This window comes from Oncorhynchus keta, chromosome 30, assembly GCF_023373465.1.
Source record: "Oncorhynchus keta strain PuntledgeMale-10-30-2019 chromosome 30, Oket_V2, whole genome shotgun sequence".
NCBI classification, from domain to species: domain Eukaryota; kingdom Metazoa; phylum Chordata; class Actinopteri; order Salmoniformes; family Salmonidae; genus Oncorhynchus; species Oncorhynchus keta.
In genome coordinates, this window is record NC_068450.1 from 41556899 (window position 1) to 41572587 (window position 15689).

Below are 15689 nucleotides of genomic sequence, written 5' to 3' on the forward strand. Positions count from 1 at the left end.
TGACCACCGCTCCCGAGCCATATGGCTAGATGTGAAGTACCCACTTAGTATGGGTAAACATGTCAGGGGACAGTGTTGGCTGTAGTCACTTCCCAGGGTTATTATGGTACAATCTATCAAAGTGCAGATTGAGGTATATTGTCATCTTGATGAACACTGATGTTCACATACAGACTGTCTTGGCAGGGGGGGGTTAGGGATTAGGGATTAGGGTCAAGATGGGAAGCCTATAAGTGGTGTTTACTCCTAAACATTTCCAGCCTTTCACCAAAACACTACACAGAGTGTCTTCAAATGGCACAATCAAATGCATGAGGAGACACTCTTAATTTGGTCATCGGAGATCACATTTAAGTGGACTTGACATATGGTACTACGTGAACTAAACTGTTTTGACAAAATAAAATGGTTCTCTTATTGGGGCAAATATGTCCTTCGAAACAGAGCAAAGACAACTAACAAGATATGCTGCAGCCAGTCCAAACATATCCACATATCATCAAATCCCTACAATGACAAAAGTTTTCCGAATGCACCTGCCCAAATAAACTTTGTCATTGTATATTTACAGTGGATGGTGTAATTTCCCTCCCAACTCTATTTAAAGGCTGCCATGGCTACTGTAGAATGTGCAGCCCAGATGACGAACACATAGATAAGTCCTTTAGGGGTTCGGCCTCAGTGGTGAAAATGTCTTTCAGCGTAGGAAGGAAGAATGGTTGGGCCAAAGGACAGCACACAGGGCTAATTTCAAAAGGGGGGAAAGAGAGAACGAGGGGAAGAAAGAGAAATGACTAGATTAATGCCCGAGGATTATCCCTGGTGCAGACTGCTGTTTCCAAGGAAAACGTGTGGCAAAAATAAGCAAACATCCGAATGCTTGTGTCCTCATATTATGAAAGGGGGGTGCTGTCGTTGTTTTTCTTGTGTGTGTGTGTGTGTGTTTTTTGTTTTTTCACCCCCCACAATCACCAAATAAAATACTGTATACTAAGACAACACAGTGTATACTCTCACAAACCAGGCGTAGTGCCATGGTTGACTGCAAAAGATAAAACAGCGCCACTGGTCGCCCACTGGCGCATTTGTTATTCTTTTTGTTTGTTTTTGAGAACGAGGAGATAAGCATCCAGCAACGTCATTTAAACATGTTTTGTACATACTCAGCTGTCCTACGCCCGTGCAATGATGTGTGAGGGAATAAAACAGTGTTAGTTGTTTAATAAAGCAACGTCTTTGTTGTTGTAGTATGCAAATGGCCATGGCAATTTCACCTCAATGCATTGCAACTTTAAGCAGGTTTATTAAGAGGTCACCAACTCTAGGCTCCTTACTTAAAAATGATTACACAAATTGTATTTTCACCAACTGTATTTTCTACACTCATATTCCTTCCCCCTGGCGCGACCATCCACCCACCCACGCACGCACGCATGCATGTACGCATACACACCTCATTGGCCCATACTGTAGCCATTAGCCGGAGGTCAACAAACAAAACAAGGGGAGAAACCTGAAAGGTAGCGATGGGGAGCCGAGGTACACTCTACCAAAATGTGATTTCTCTACACAGTCCACAGAGAGGGAGGTGTCTATGGAGTTTCATAATGGCTAATCATACCGGAAAACTGAGAAGGTTTAGTCATAAAGACCTAGGCCTTGTTCGTCTTACATAACCTGTAATACCAATAAATTAGCTGTTTAAATAACTGTTTATATCAATGCAAAGCCTAAGAGAGGGTCATTTGCACTGTACAAATAAACATGCAAGCATGTCAGCCTACTACTAGATAAATCAATAGAATCCAGCAAGAGTTCTAATTGGATTACGTTCACTGTTGAGCTAGACAGATCACGTCTCAGGAAAAACAATTGTGCATAAGAAGAACAGTTACCATGCAGGGGCAGATGTTCTACACATATGGGACAATCTGACATTTAGTAACAGTAATACTATAGGACTGGGCGATATATCAAGTTTTTATCTATATATTCGAGTTTATGTTTTAGCGCAATATGGAAAATGCCCGTATCGCAAGAAGAGGTTCTGCTATAACGTTGTAACGTTCTACAAATGCAGCATCTCAGTCTCTTCCCTGTCAGCCCAATGTGTGACAACACGTGCACAGAGGTTATCCACCAATCACAACCGTAGACAGCTTTTCACAAGTTGTAACCACGCCGGAGAAGTGTAGCGGCGGTAAGAGTTCCACCAAAATGGAATGTGAAGAAGCCAGCTCAGTCTCTTGTGAGGAAGCCAGCTCAGTCTCTCGTGAGGAAGCCAGCTCAGTCTCTCGTGAGGAAGCCAGCTCAGTCTCTCGTGAGGAAGCAAGCTCAGCCTCTTGTGAGGATGAAATCATCCCCAAAAAAGGCAGCAATGTTTTTTCAGTAATACGGAAGTGGTTTGGGTTTAAGAGGTCTGATGTTCAGCAAACGAATGTCCTGTGCAAAATTTGTCGAAAGACAATTGCTACGAAAAGCAGCAGCACAACCAACCTCTTCCATCACCTGCAACTGAAACACGCGGTGGAATGGGAGGAATGCGTGAGACTATGCAATGCCAATTCCAGTCGCTCGATTCCCAAAACATCTGCTAAAAGACAAACTACCACAGCCGCATTCTTTTCAAACGTAATCCCTTATGACAAGAAAGGTTTGAGGTGGAAGGAGATAACGGATGCAGTGGCTTATTACATTACATGTTGCCCCTTCTATAGCCATTGTGATTATTATTTGATCCTGCTGGTCATCTATGAACATTTGAACATCTTGAAGATGGCCATGTACTCTTATCTACACCCAGCACAGCCAGAAGAGGACTGGCCACCCCTCAGAGCCTGGTTCCTTTCTAGGTTTCTTCCTAGGCCAGTGTGCTTCTACATCTGCATTGCTTGCTCTTTGGGGTTTTAGGCTGTATTTCTGTATAAGCACATTGTGGCAACTGCTGATGTAAAAAGGGCTTTATATATACATTTGATTGATTTGATTCTTGTTTGACGGCGTTGTTTTACAGCCTTTGTTGACAGGTTTGTATTGAATGTTGGGATTGGATGCAAGCTGTTAAATGCTCTATGCCAATCAAATGGTAAACATCACTAAACAAATAGCCTAAATGGTTTGGCTAGGCTGGTGTTGGCTGCCGGCCAATATGAAGTGGACTGAAGAGACCTCTGTTCCTGATACCAGGCCTGGCAGAGGGTGGAAGAGAAGCCTGATGCAGTCGAGCGGAACAAGACCTCAACTGTACATTACTGCCATACGGCCACCTCATCATCTCACCTCATCATTATCACTGGGAGAGGAGAATAAGGGATAACATTTCTGCAAAGACGATCTGTAGATGCTTTGACTCTGAACAAACTATCGAGCAGATTTAGTAGTTGGCAGTCGAAACAGTTTGCAGACTATAGCTAGGTTTATGTAGATATTATTCAGTCACTCTAGCAGTAAAAGTAGTTGCTGGATGCTGCAATTGATTAATGAAGCAAACTGCATGTGATTAGTTAGCTGAACATCAACTCAACTGTAGGTGACCACCCAGATAAAGTGAGAGGGAATGTTAAGAAAAGGAGGCATACTTTAATTGTCAAGGTCCAGATTGAGGCTACTTTGTACACAGATACTCATACACAGAAATCCAATTCACACGCTGTGCCTGCACACGCTTCATTTTAGAAAATATGCAACCTGGGAATATTACAAGAAACAGGTTTACAACCGCACATCTGTAGCTTGTACATTTTGTCACTCTATCGACGATTAATGCTGAATACTTGACCCACCATACTGACAAAACGCCTAAGGACTCGTGGGAGGATATCAGGAAAACCAAGTGTCACGGTAAACTTGATCAAGTTACAGTTTAATAACCCAGTCTCAGTCTCTCCCCGTCACTGAGTCATCGGAAGCACAAACAGGTGGGACCGAGATTCAGAATCCAGTTCTACTGGGAATGTCTGGAAGATCTTCACCATTTAATGCAATACATAGACTATAAAAGTGTACAAAAACAAATACAGGCCATTTATCAAATTCCCTGCAACCATTTCTGTGAGAACAGAGGGGGAGTTGAGGGTGGTGGAGTTATTGGTGCTCGTGTATAATTTTTGCATGCTTGGTAGATAACTGATAAGCCAACCACGTTTTCCCCCCATGATATCACACATTTCTAGTCAGTAGCAATCTACCATTTCTCTGCAAAAGTGTCCAGTCACCCTTGACATGGAGATAGGCTAACTCTTCATACAGTTATAGTGACACAGACAATGAGAATGCCCAGAGGACTAGATTACTGATTCTGACAGACCGAAGAGAGACAGAGAGAATGTGGTTAGCATAATAGTCAAATGAATGAGATATGGGAAAACAAAACAAATGGTATTGAGAGGGGGTTGTAAAAAATACTTGGCCATGATGACATTGGCTAGACAGTGTATCCCTCGCCTTATAATTAGTATTTCTCATCCCTGCTTTCTCACACCAACAGAAGCAGTAGCATTGTTGCCAGAGCGGAAAATATTGAATTCAAAAGAGACAAGGTCAAGATGTTCAGCCATTTGCAAGGCAGGAAGACATGCTCTGCATCAAGCGTCTATTTCCGCTCAGCGTTTGTACTCACTTTGAGTGTATCCTGGCTTTGGTTGCCTTTGTTCAAGGAGGTCCAGTCCTTGACCCAGAGTGTGAATTATGTGGGGCCCGGGAGGGTGTAAGGCCCTCCTGAATAAGACACGAGTCCCCCCAAATGCAACAAAGTCAAACTTTGGGGGTCACCAAATAATGCTAATTTAACCATTCTCCTATTTGTTTAAAATGCAATTTGTATTTACAGTGGTAAATATTAAAATGAAAGCTTATTCCAAATTAAACAAACACCGCCACCTCTGTGTCATGGTTTACACAAATAAATAAAACATATGTCAAAAATGTAATTTTGTCATAAAGAAACATAAATTAGTTCAGGATATAAGAGAGCGTAGACCAAATGACAATCGCCAAATGTCAAATGTCAAATAAAGGTAAATAAATTCACGTTTTACTGTTTTTTTTTAAACAGATGTCTCTTTCCATTCATGAAATGGTGCAAGCACACTGTGAACTGTTCTCCTGCTGGAATTATTTTGGAGTGGACGAACACGTGCAGGTAGCCTTCTTTTTTTGGACAAAAATTTGAAATCATCATGATTGGTTGTGTTCATGCCAAATTAAAAGGTAAAAATACAAATGTGCACACATAGGAGGGCCTGTGAAAAATTGACACCCCCACAAATGTAACAGTATAATTTGCACTCTGCCTTGACCTTTTGTTAAGGCTTGTTATGATATTTCTAGAGCCAGTTTATTCAAATCATTAGCCGCTACCCAATGCTAACAGGCTAACCATCTAACAATGCTAACCAAGCTAACATGCATATTTATCCCGTCTGGTTTTAGTACACTGTGGGTAGTGTTGCAAACAAAATTGAGTTTTCCAAAGCAGTGGGGGGGCTTCACAGTAGACCTTAATGGACCTTCTTCCCTCAGTAGTGGAAAAACTACCCAATTTTCTACTTGAGTAAAAGTCTCAAATAATTTGGTTTTAAATATACTTAAGTATCAAAAGTACATTTAATTGCTAAAATATACTTCAGTATCAAAAGTAAGTAAAGTAAAAGTAAGTAAAAGTATGAATCATGTACAATTCCTTGTAATTAAGCAAACCAGATGGCACCATGAATTTGATTTGATAATTTGTTTATGGATAGCCAGGGGCACACTCCAACACTAAGACATCATTTACAAACAAACCATTTGTTTGACCATGGATGTTCTCTTTGATACTGTAAGTGTGTGAATTCCACCATGTTGCTGTCCTGTGAAGCATTCAAAATGTAACGAATACTTTGGCTGTCAGGGGAAATGTATGGAGTAAAGTACATTATTTTCTTTAGGAATGTAGTGAAGTAAAAGTAAAAGTTGTCAAACACAGTACAGTAATTGTAAAGAAAAGTACAGATACCACAAAAACTACTGACAGTTGAAGTCGAAAGTCTACATACACTTAGGTTGGAGTCATTAAAACTCGTTTTTCAACCACTCCACAGCCTTCTTGTTAACAAACTAAAGTTTGGCAAGTCGGTTAGGACATCTACTTTGTGAATGACACACAAGTAATTTTTCCAATAATTGTTGGCAGACAGATTATTTAACTTATAATTCACTGTATCACAATTCCAGTGGGTCAAAAGTTTACATACACTAAGTTGACTGTGCCTTTAAACAGCTTGGAAAATTCCAGAAATTATGTTATGGCTTTAGAAGCTTCTGATAGACTCATTTACATAATTTGAGTAAATTGGAGGTATACCTGTGAATGTACTTCAAGGCCTACCTTCAAACTCAGTGCCTCTTTGCTTGACATCATGGGAAAATATAAAGAAATCACCCAAGACCTCAGAAAAAAATTGTAGACCTCCACAAGTCTGATTTATCCTTGGGAGCAATTTCCAAACGCCTGAAGGTTCATCTGTACAAACAATAGTACGCAAGTATAAACACCATGGGACCACACAGCCGTCATACCACTCAGGAAGGAGACACGTTCTGTCTCCTAGAGATCAAATCAAATCAAAGGTATTTATATAGCCCTTCGTACATCAGCTGATATCTCAAAGGGCTGTACAGAAACCCAGCCTAAAACCCCAAACAGCAAGCAATGCAGGTGTAGAAGCACGGTGGCTAGGAAAAACTCCCTAGAAAGGCCAAAACCTAGGAAGAAACCTAGAGAGGAACCAGGCTATGTGGGGTGGCCAGTCCTCTTCTGGCTGTGCCGGGTGGAGATTATAACAGAACATGGCCAAGATGTTCAAATGTTCATAAATGACCAGCATGGTCCACTAATAATAAGGCAGAACAGTTGAAACTGGAGCAGCAGCACGGCCATGCACGGCCATGAGATGAACGTAAAAAATGAACGTAAAAATGAACGTAAAAAAGCCAGACTACGATTTGCACATGGGGACAAAGATCATACTTTTTGAAAAATGTCTTCTGGTCTGATTAAACAAAAATAGAACTGTTTGACCATAATGACCATTGTTATGTTTGGAGGAAAAAGTTGGATGCTTGCAAGCCGAAGAACACCATCCCAACCGTGAAGCACAGCATCATGCATTATGAGGTAGGAAAATTATGTGGATATATTGAAGCAACCTCTCAAGGCATCAGTTAAAGCTTGGTCGCAAATGGGTCTTCCAAATGGACAATGACCCCAAGCATACTTCCAAAGTTGTGGCAAAATGGCTTAAGGACAACAAAGTCAAGGTATTGGAGTGGCCATCACAACAAAGCCCAGACCTCAATCCTATAGACAATTTGTGGGCATAACTGAAAAAGCGTGTGCGAGCAAGGAGGCCTACAAATCTGACTCAGTTAGACACTACCTCATCCCCATACTGTATTTATGTATTTATCTTGCTCCTTTGCACCCCATTATCTCTACTTGCACATTCATCTCCTGCACATTCTACCATTCCAGTGTTTAATTGCTATATTGTAATTACTTCGTCACCATGGCCTATTTATTGCCTTATACCTCCCTTATCCTACCTCATTTGCACACACGGTATATAGACTTTTTCTACTGTATTATTGATTGTATGTTTGTTTATTCCATGTGTAACTCTGTGTTGTTGTATGTGTCGAACTGCTTTGCTTTATCTTGGCCAGGTCTCAATTGCAAAGGAGAATTTAAAAATAAAAAGTTACATCAGCTCTGTCAGGAGGAATGGGCCAAAATTCACCCAATTTAGTGTGGGAAGCTTGTGGCAGGCTACCCTAAACGTTTGATCCAAGTTAAACAATTTAAAGGCAATGCTACCAAATACTAATTGAGTGTATGTAAACTTCTGACCCACTGAGAATGTGATGAAAGAAATAAAAAGCTGAAATTAATAATTCTCTCTACAATTATTCTGACATTTCACATTCTTAAAATAAAGTGGTGATCCTAACTGACTTAAGACAGGGATTTTTTACTCTGATTTAATGTCAGGAACTGTGAAAAACTGAGTGTAAATGTATTTGGCTAAGGAGTATGTAAACTTCCAAATTCAACTGTAAGTAGTACTTCAACATATTTTGTACTTAAGTACTTTACACCACTGCCAGCCCTGCAACTACCCTCATTCACTTTACATATGTCGGAGACACTGATATCAATTAGTGCAGCTAGCCTAAACTACATAACTATGTTGGATAGTGGCCTGTTTAAGCAACATTCCCAGGTTGGGAAACTACTTGAAAATATTGATGTATACTCACGATGGGGTAAATCTTTCCATCACAAAAAGAAACGTCTGTTGCTAAAATATACTATGGCACATATTTTTGGGATAAAACCAAAGTAGTGACACTTAACATTTTGCACTGTTTACCCAGACCAAAAGAGAAATGACACTGAAAGGGATTTTTAGTCCAAGGTGTCTCGCGGTCTGTAGTGTTTTCTCGTGTAAATATTATAACTGTTGTTATTTCATAGTGGAAGTCACTGGGCTGACATGGCGTCTGTCAGAGTCGAGGGCCAGTGGTGGCCCCGGCACATGCCAGTCAGCTGAGGGATGATTGTGTCACTTTCCAGAGCTGGTGACAGGGTGCATTATTGCCAGGGGCAACTAACTGGGGGAGAGTGTGTGTATGTATGTGTGTGTGAATGAGGTGGGGGGGGATTCAGGAGTTTAGGAATGTTGGGGTGGGTGGGTATTGAATCGTGTGTGTGCTATAAACAATAGAAACCACCCCAGCACTGCTCTGAAAGGAACCATTCATAGAGGGGCGGTCATCATTTCTGCTCCTCTAGACCAATTTGGGTATCTCACCCTTGCAGAATTTCTACCAAAAGAACAGTTCCCCCCAAGTGCAACTGAGTTGGGTTGAGCCTAAAAAGCTCATTTCAATGAAATGGGTCCTTGGATCTCCAATGGTGAGGGGGGAAAGAGTGGCGTGACAAGAAGGAAATATATGTTGTGAATCAAGGGCTCATTGATAGAAGTGTCTAAGATGATAAGCGAAATAGCAATTACACTCGGAGTCGAACTTGAAGTTAGGCATGCAAGAAGCCTGTTGAGATAATACTGCCTGAACTTTAGTCTCTAATGCTAACAAGACCATTTGTTGGAATTGCACTGGAACCAGTCCTTATGTAGATATGGATGTGTGTATGTCAATATCATATCACAGTGAACGCTCTGCGTTCCCATTCAAATGTCACCCAAACGCCATAGAGAAGCCCTATCTATATTCCTAATTGGATTATACAGTAAGTGTGAGTGAATATGTGTTCTGTTGCAGGTAATGACACACTGTGCAGGTTACTTCAGTGTGTGTGTGTGTATGTGTGTGTGTGTGTGTCTTTGCCCCACTACAGACAGAGACACACTGTCAAGTTCCAGGGCCTCCCTTGACAGTCCAGAAAGAGTCCAGCTCCCCTGAGCCTTAGCTCAGTAAACTAGGAGGCCATCTCAGTCTTTTTAATGCCCCAAATAAAATCATACACGCTATTGAGAGATTGCTCCACGTATCACTCTATCCATCCTTCTATCTTCCCATCTGTCTGTCTGTCTGTCTGTCTGTCTGTCTGTCTGTCTGTCTGTCTGTCTGTCTGTCTGTCTGTCTGTCTGTCTGTCTGTCTGTCTGTCTCCAGATATAAAGACAACAATTGACCAATTATAACTACTGTACCATGATGATGACCCTAAACTGTTGAATAGGAAGTAAATACAGTGACAGCTGATTCAGTTTTTTAGGATTCCGTGTCCCCTGCTCAGCAAATTGCACGCGCCTCAACACAAACTTGATGTGTGCCTTTGTTTTTGTACCCAGAGAAGGAGGCAGGTCACTTTGCTTTGATGAAAGGCCTATTCTGGGAACAAACCTTAAAGGACTCCTGCTGTTGAATAGGAGGAAGAACACCCCCCCCATGGTTCAAAACAAAGTCCACAATTATTGTTCTGCTTGATGGAAGAATGTCATGTCTTACAGGAAACTAGACTTTCCTTCCTGGTTGAAAAATGTAATGAAAGTTTGCTGGGATGGTGGTACCATTTAAATCTGTGGCTCAATTTGTGATAATAGCTCAATGATTTACGACAATGTAAAATATATTGACGTCCCAATACCATTGCACTGGATTTATGAACTGATATACCAAACAAAATTTGACACATCAAGCCATTCTTTTAAATGTAAACTATTATATAAAATTATCGCCACAAAATGCAGACTCTGCTTCAAGTAAACAAAATCAATAGATAATGTATTTTGGTACTGTCCTTTGGTGGCTTGCTTTTAGAGTCCGGTCCAGGAATGGTTGTTAAATCACAATGTCTGTGTTCAAATGGATCTAAAAACAGTACTGAAAGATCTGAAAAAATCACAATCAATTAATGGGAAATATGATTATACTCTGAGGTAAAGTATTTCTTTTTAGGGCACTCTCGGTAGAAATTGCACAAATAGAGACGTTCAAGACCCACGTAAGACATCACAGTGAAATATAAGGATGTAATGCAATATAAGGATATTTGCACCAAATAACCAAGATGGCGTAGCAGTCGGACGTGTGTTTGTCTTGTCCTGTGTAAATATTAAATAGTCTGTTTCTTCGTTTTTTCACGTATATATTTTATTCTCACTTTCCATCTACGAACTAAATATACTTTCCTGCAACCCTCCTCACCCAATGTGGTATGGATCTGCTATTTTTATACATTATAACTGGAACCTCCATCAGAAGCTACCCAGCTAACTAGCTACTAGCTATTAGTCATTGTAAATCACTGCTAGCTGTCTTCACTTCTAGCTCGGACACTAGCCAGCTTTAGTTCGGTCAATACCTGCCAGTCTGCACAGCGCCATATCAACCCAGAGCATATCGGACTGCTTTTCTCTATAACATCACCAGATTCCTTCCGCTCTGGATCATTACACCAGATCATCGCAGCTAGCTAGCTGCAACCGAGTGGCTATATTGTTGGCTAACAAAGCAAGCACCACTTAACCATGAACCATGAGCTAGGCCCATCTCCCGGCGAGCCGACGAAGAATACCAGCTAATTCCTGGTCTACAACATCTTTTTTTGCCAATTCGCCTGGATCTTTTACTGTCGAAACGGAGCCCCGCCGATCCATCACAACCGGTCTGCCGACGTAATCGTCTGATGTGGTTTCAACAGGCTTTTCCGTTGCGATGTCGCCGAAGACCCATCTGCTAGCCCTGGCCCGCTAGCTTCTGAACGACGTGTCTCCCGCTTGCCTAGCGTAGTAGCGACTACTGAACGGCTCCCTGACTCACCAATTGCTGCTCAATGGACCCTATGATCACTCGGCTACACAGCTGATGTCTGCTGGATTGTTCACTAACACAGTACCTCATTGTGTTGATCTGTCGGCCCCAGCCTTGAACTCAGGTCCTATGTGTACCTAACTGACCCTCTCTGCCCATTCATTGCCATTTACCCATTGTTGTCTTAACTCTCCTGATCAACACCTGTGATTGCTTTATGCCTCTCTCTAATGTCAATATGTATTGTCTAATGTTGTTTTGGTTAATTCTTATTGTTTTATTTCACTGTAGAGCCCCCAGTCTTGCTCAGCATGCCTTGGATAGCTCTTTTGTCCCACCCCTCACACATGCGGAGACCTCACCTGGCTTAACTGGTGCCTCCAGAGATGCAACCTCTTTCATCGTCACTCAATGCCTAGGTTTACCTCCCCTGTACTCACATCCTACCATACCCTTGTCTGTACATTATGCCCTGAATTCTACCACGCCCAAAAATCTGCTCCTTTTATTCTCTGTTCCCAATGCACTAGACGACCAGTTCTTATAGCCTTTAGCCATACCCTTATCCTACTCTTCCTCTGGTGATGTAGAGGTTAACCCAGGCCCTGTAGCCCCCATTACTACACCTATTCCCCAGGTGCTCTCATTTGATGATTTCTGTAACCGTAAAAGCCTTGGTTTCATGCATGTTAACATCAGAAGCCTCCTCCCTAAGTGAGTCTTATTCACTGCTTGAGCAAACTCCGCCAACCCTGATGTCCTAGCCGTGTCTGAATCCTGGCTTAGGAAGACCACCAAAAATTCTGAAATATCCATCCCCAACTACAACATATTCTGTCAAGATAGAACTGCCCAAGGAGGCGGAGTTGCAATCTACTGCAGAGATAGCCTGCAGACTTCAGTCATACTATCCAGGTCTGTGCCCAAACAGTTCTGCTTTTAAAAATCCACCTTTCCAGAAAGAAGTCTCTCACTGTTGCCACTTTTTATAGATCCCCCTCAGCCCCTAACTGTGCCCTGGACTCCATATGAGAATTGATTGCCCTCCATCTATCTTCAGAGTTCGTACTGCGAGGTGACCTAAACTGAGATATGCTTAAAACCTGTTAGGGATGATGCGAATTTTCGCAGCTTTTCGCAGCTTTTTGTTAAAAATCGCGCAACATTTCAAAGTCCTGCTACTCATGCCAGGAATATAGTATTTGCATATGATAAGTATGTGTGTATAGAACACACTCTGAAGTCTCTAAAACTGGTTCAATCGTGTCTGTGGCTATAACAGAACGTGTTTAGGAGTATAAATCCCTGGTAAAACTGTGCACACCAAAAACACAAAAAAATATTCATCCGCCAGTCAATGTATTGTCTAAGGCGACAGAAAATAAATGAGGATCCCCTGTCAACGCCTACAGCTTCCACACGATGTCGCCAGTACTGGCATTTCATGTCTGCTTTATCCTTGGTTAGATGACGTATAGGCCCTTCCTGTCTTTGGGCGCACCACAGGATGTTGTGAAAGTGAAAACATGGACGATGATTTCAAGACTTGCTGCTATCAAATACAGATCGCCCCGTGATCAATTTTATAGATTATTAACGTTTATTCATACCTAAAGTTGGTTTAGAAAAGTAGTTTGAAGTGATTTGTAAAAGTTTATAGGCAACTTTTGTCATTTTAAAAAGTGACGTTGCGTCTTGTCAAGGGGCATTTTCCTGGATCAGACCGGCCTTCAGGAAATTACATTTTGAGTATACAATGACGGATTTAATCTTGTTTATGGGACATATAGGAGTGCCAACAAAGAAGCTCGTCAAAGGTAATGAATGTTTTATATTTTATTTCTGCGGTTTGTGTAGCGCCGGCTACCGCAAAATCTGTTGTTTTAGGTGACGTTCTGGTATTTTGGGGGGTGCATGCTATCAGATAATAGCTTCTCATGCTTTCGCCGAAAAGCATTTTACAAATCTGACTTGGTGGCTAGATTCACAACGAGTGTAGCTTTAATTCAGTACCTTGCATGTGTGTTTTAATGAAGGTTTGAGTTTTATCAAAAACTATAGGTGGCGCTCTAAAATTTACGCTGATTTGGTTCCGAACAGTTCACTCCAGACTTGACTACCCTTGACCAGCACAAAAACATCCTGTGGCGTACTGCCCTAGCATTGAATAGCCCCCATGATATGCAACTTTTCATGGAAGTCAGGAACCAATATACACAGTCAGTTAGGAAAGCAAAGGTGGCTTAAAGTGCCAAGGCGGGCTGTCATGTGCCTTTTACTAGAGAGGGGCTTCCGTCTGACCACTCTACCATAAAGGCCTGATTGGTGGAGTCATGCAGAGGAACTCTGGAACTCTGTCAGAGTGACCATCGGGTTCTTGGTCACCTCCTTGACCAAGGCCCTTCTTTCCTGATTGCTCAGTTTGGCCGGGCGGCCAGCTCTAGGAAGAGTTTTGGTGGTTCCAAACTTCTTCCATTTAAGAATGACGGAAGCCGCTGTCTTCTTGGGGACCTTCAATGCTGCAGATATTTTTTTTACCCTTCCCCAGATCTGTGCCTCGACACAATTCTGTCTCGGAGCTCTACGGACAATTCCTTCGACCTCATGACTTGGTTTTTGCTCTGACATGCACTGTCAACTGTGGGAACTTATATAGACAGGTGTATTTACACCTTACAAATCATATCAATTAAATGTACCACAGGTGGACTCCAATAAAGTTGTAGAAACTTATCAAGTATGATCAATGGAAACAGGATGCACCTGAGCTCAATTTTGAATCTCATATCAAAGTGTCTGAATACTTACGTAAATAAAGTATTTCTGTTTTTATAAAAACCTGTTTTCGCTTTGACATTTTGGGGTATTGTGTGTCGATTGATGAGGAAAAAATATATAATTGAATAAATTGTAGAGTAAGGCTGTATGTAGCGTGATGAAATGTGGAAAAGGGGAAAGGGGTCTGGATACTGTATGTCCGCCTGGAGCTCCGAGTAACCTAAATAACACCGTTACCAGTGTCACTGACAGATAAGTAACTGCAGTCAATTTCAATTCAAATACATTGCATATTTTACAGGTGTAAATACTGTTTCTAAGTTCATCTATTTATCCAGGCAAAATGTAAAATTGGTAGGCTTCAATCAGAGGGCTGACACTTTACAATAAGGCATGCTTAAAAGGACAAGTATGTTATAACTATAGGCCTGTTCATTAGCATATTAGTTTATATCAAGTTTATAAATCTGTAGTAAACAGTCATAGAACATAGGTTGGGATTGTGTGCCTGCAAGTATACCGTAATGTAAAGTGTTACTGTGAGAGCTAACCCAAGGCCTAACACCCAGCTACACAAACATGGCTCAGAAATATAACTCATGGCTCAGAAATATAACTCATGGCTCAGAAATATAACTCATGGCTGAGAAATTAAACAGAAAAATAAACCTTCTTCATTCACCTGATATCAGTACGTTTGGCTTTTATTTGTTTCCAATGACCTGCATTAACTCTCAAGCCCCTCAAGGGAACCCAGTGACAGACAGCAGGTGTGTGGGGTAATGAGAGCAGTCCCCTTGTGGGGACAGAGAATAACAACCTACCCGACTGTTGTTTATGCCATCCTCTCATTCAACTGTGTGACCCATTATCAGTCAAATGAGACATGGCCAGTCATTTCTGCTTTAAAGTAGGTTACCATACAATTTGGCCCCTCTAGGGTATAGTGATTGTAATCATAATGGTGCCATGAAGTAAGCTCAAATCCATACATTTGGAATGTAAATCTTCGGATGAAGTAAATGTCTGTTGAAAATAGGCTCATATGAAGGTGAAAGCAATTGATTTATTACAAAAGACTGGCAGTAGGCCTAGTCCTCTCCTGTGAGACAAGGTGATACGATGTGTGTGTGTGTGTGTGTGTGAGAGAGAGAGAGTGTGGGTGGGTGGGTGGGTAATTCAGTAAGTACAGTAAGTAATTAAAAATACAGTAAGTGTCCAGTATAAAAACGAATGCCTCAAAAGTATTTAACATAGGCGTAGTTTACCAAGCTTTGTTCACATCACAACAACCAAAAACTGTGTTGAATAGAACAATGAGACACCATAATGCGGCAAGTGAATGCCATGATTTAAATTCTCACCGAACAAAAAACAGTTTGTGCGATTACTGTCCGCCAAGCTCGCAATGACCCAAAAATCCATTCCACATGATGCATTCATTGTTTTCGACCAAACACGCTCCACAGCAGAGGCTACTGTTCGCAAGGCAAGTGGGATGTCGAATTTGCGTCACTTTTTCAACAGGTGACTAGGCAATAAACCCGGTTAGCCTGGTTTAGCCGTGCCTTTGTAAAATTATAGTCTGATAACG

General features: G+C 41.5%; 1 protein-coding gene across 11 annotated transcripts in view; it reads right to left on the reverse strand.

The window, feature by feature from the left end:
• Positions 1–15689, reverse strand: part of LOC118363609 (LIM and calponin homology domains-containing protein 1-like) — a 160025-nt gene that overhangs the window by 143952 nt on the left and 384 nt on the right. The window lies entirely within an intron of this gene.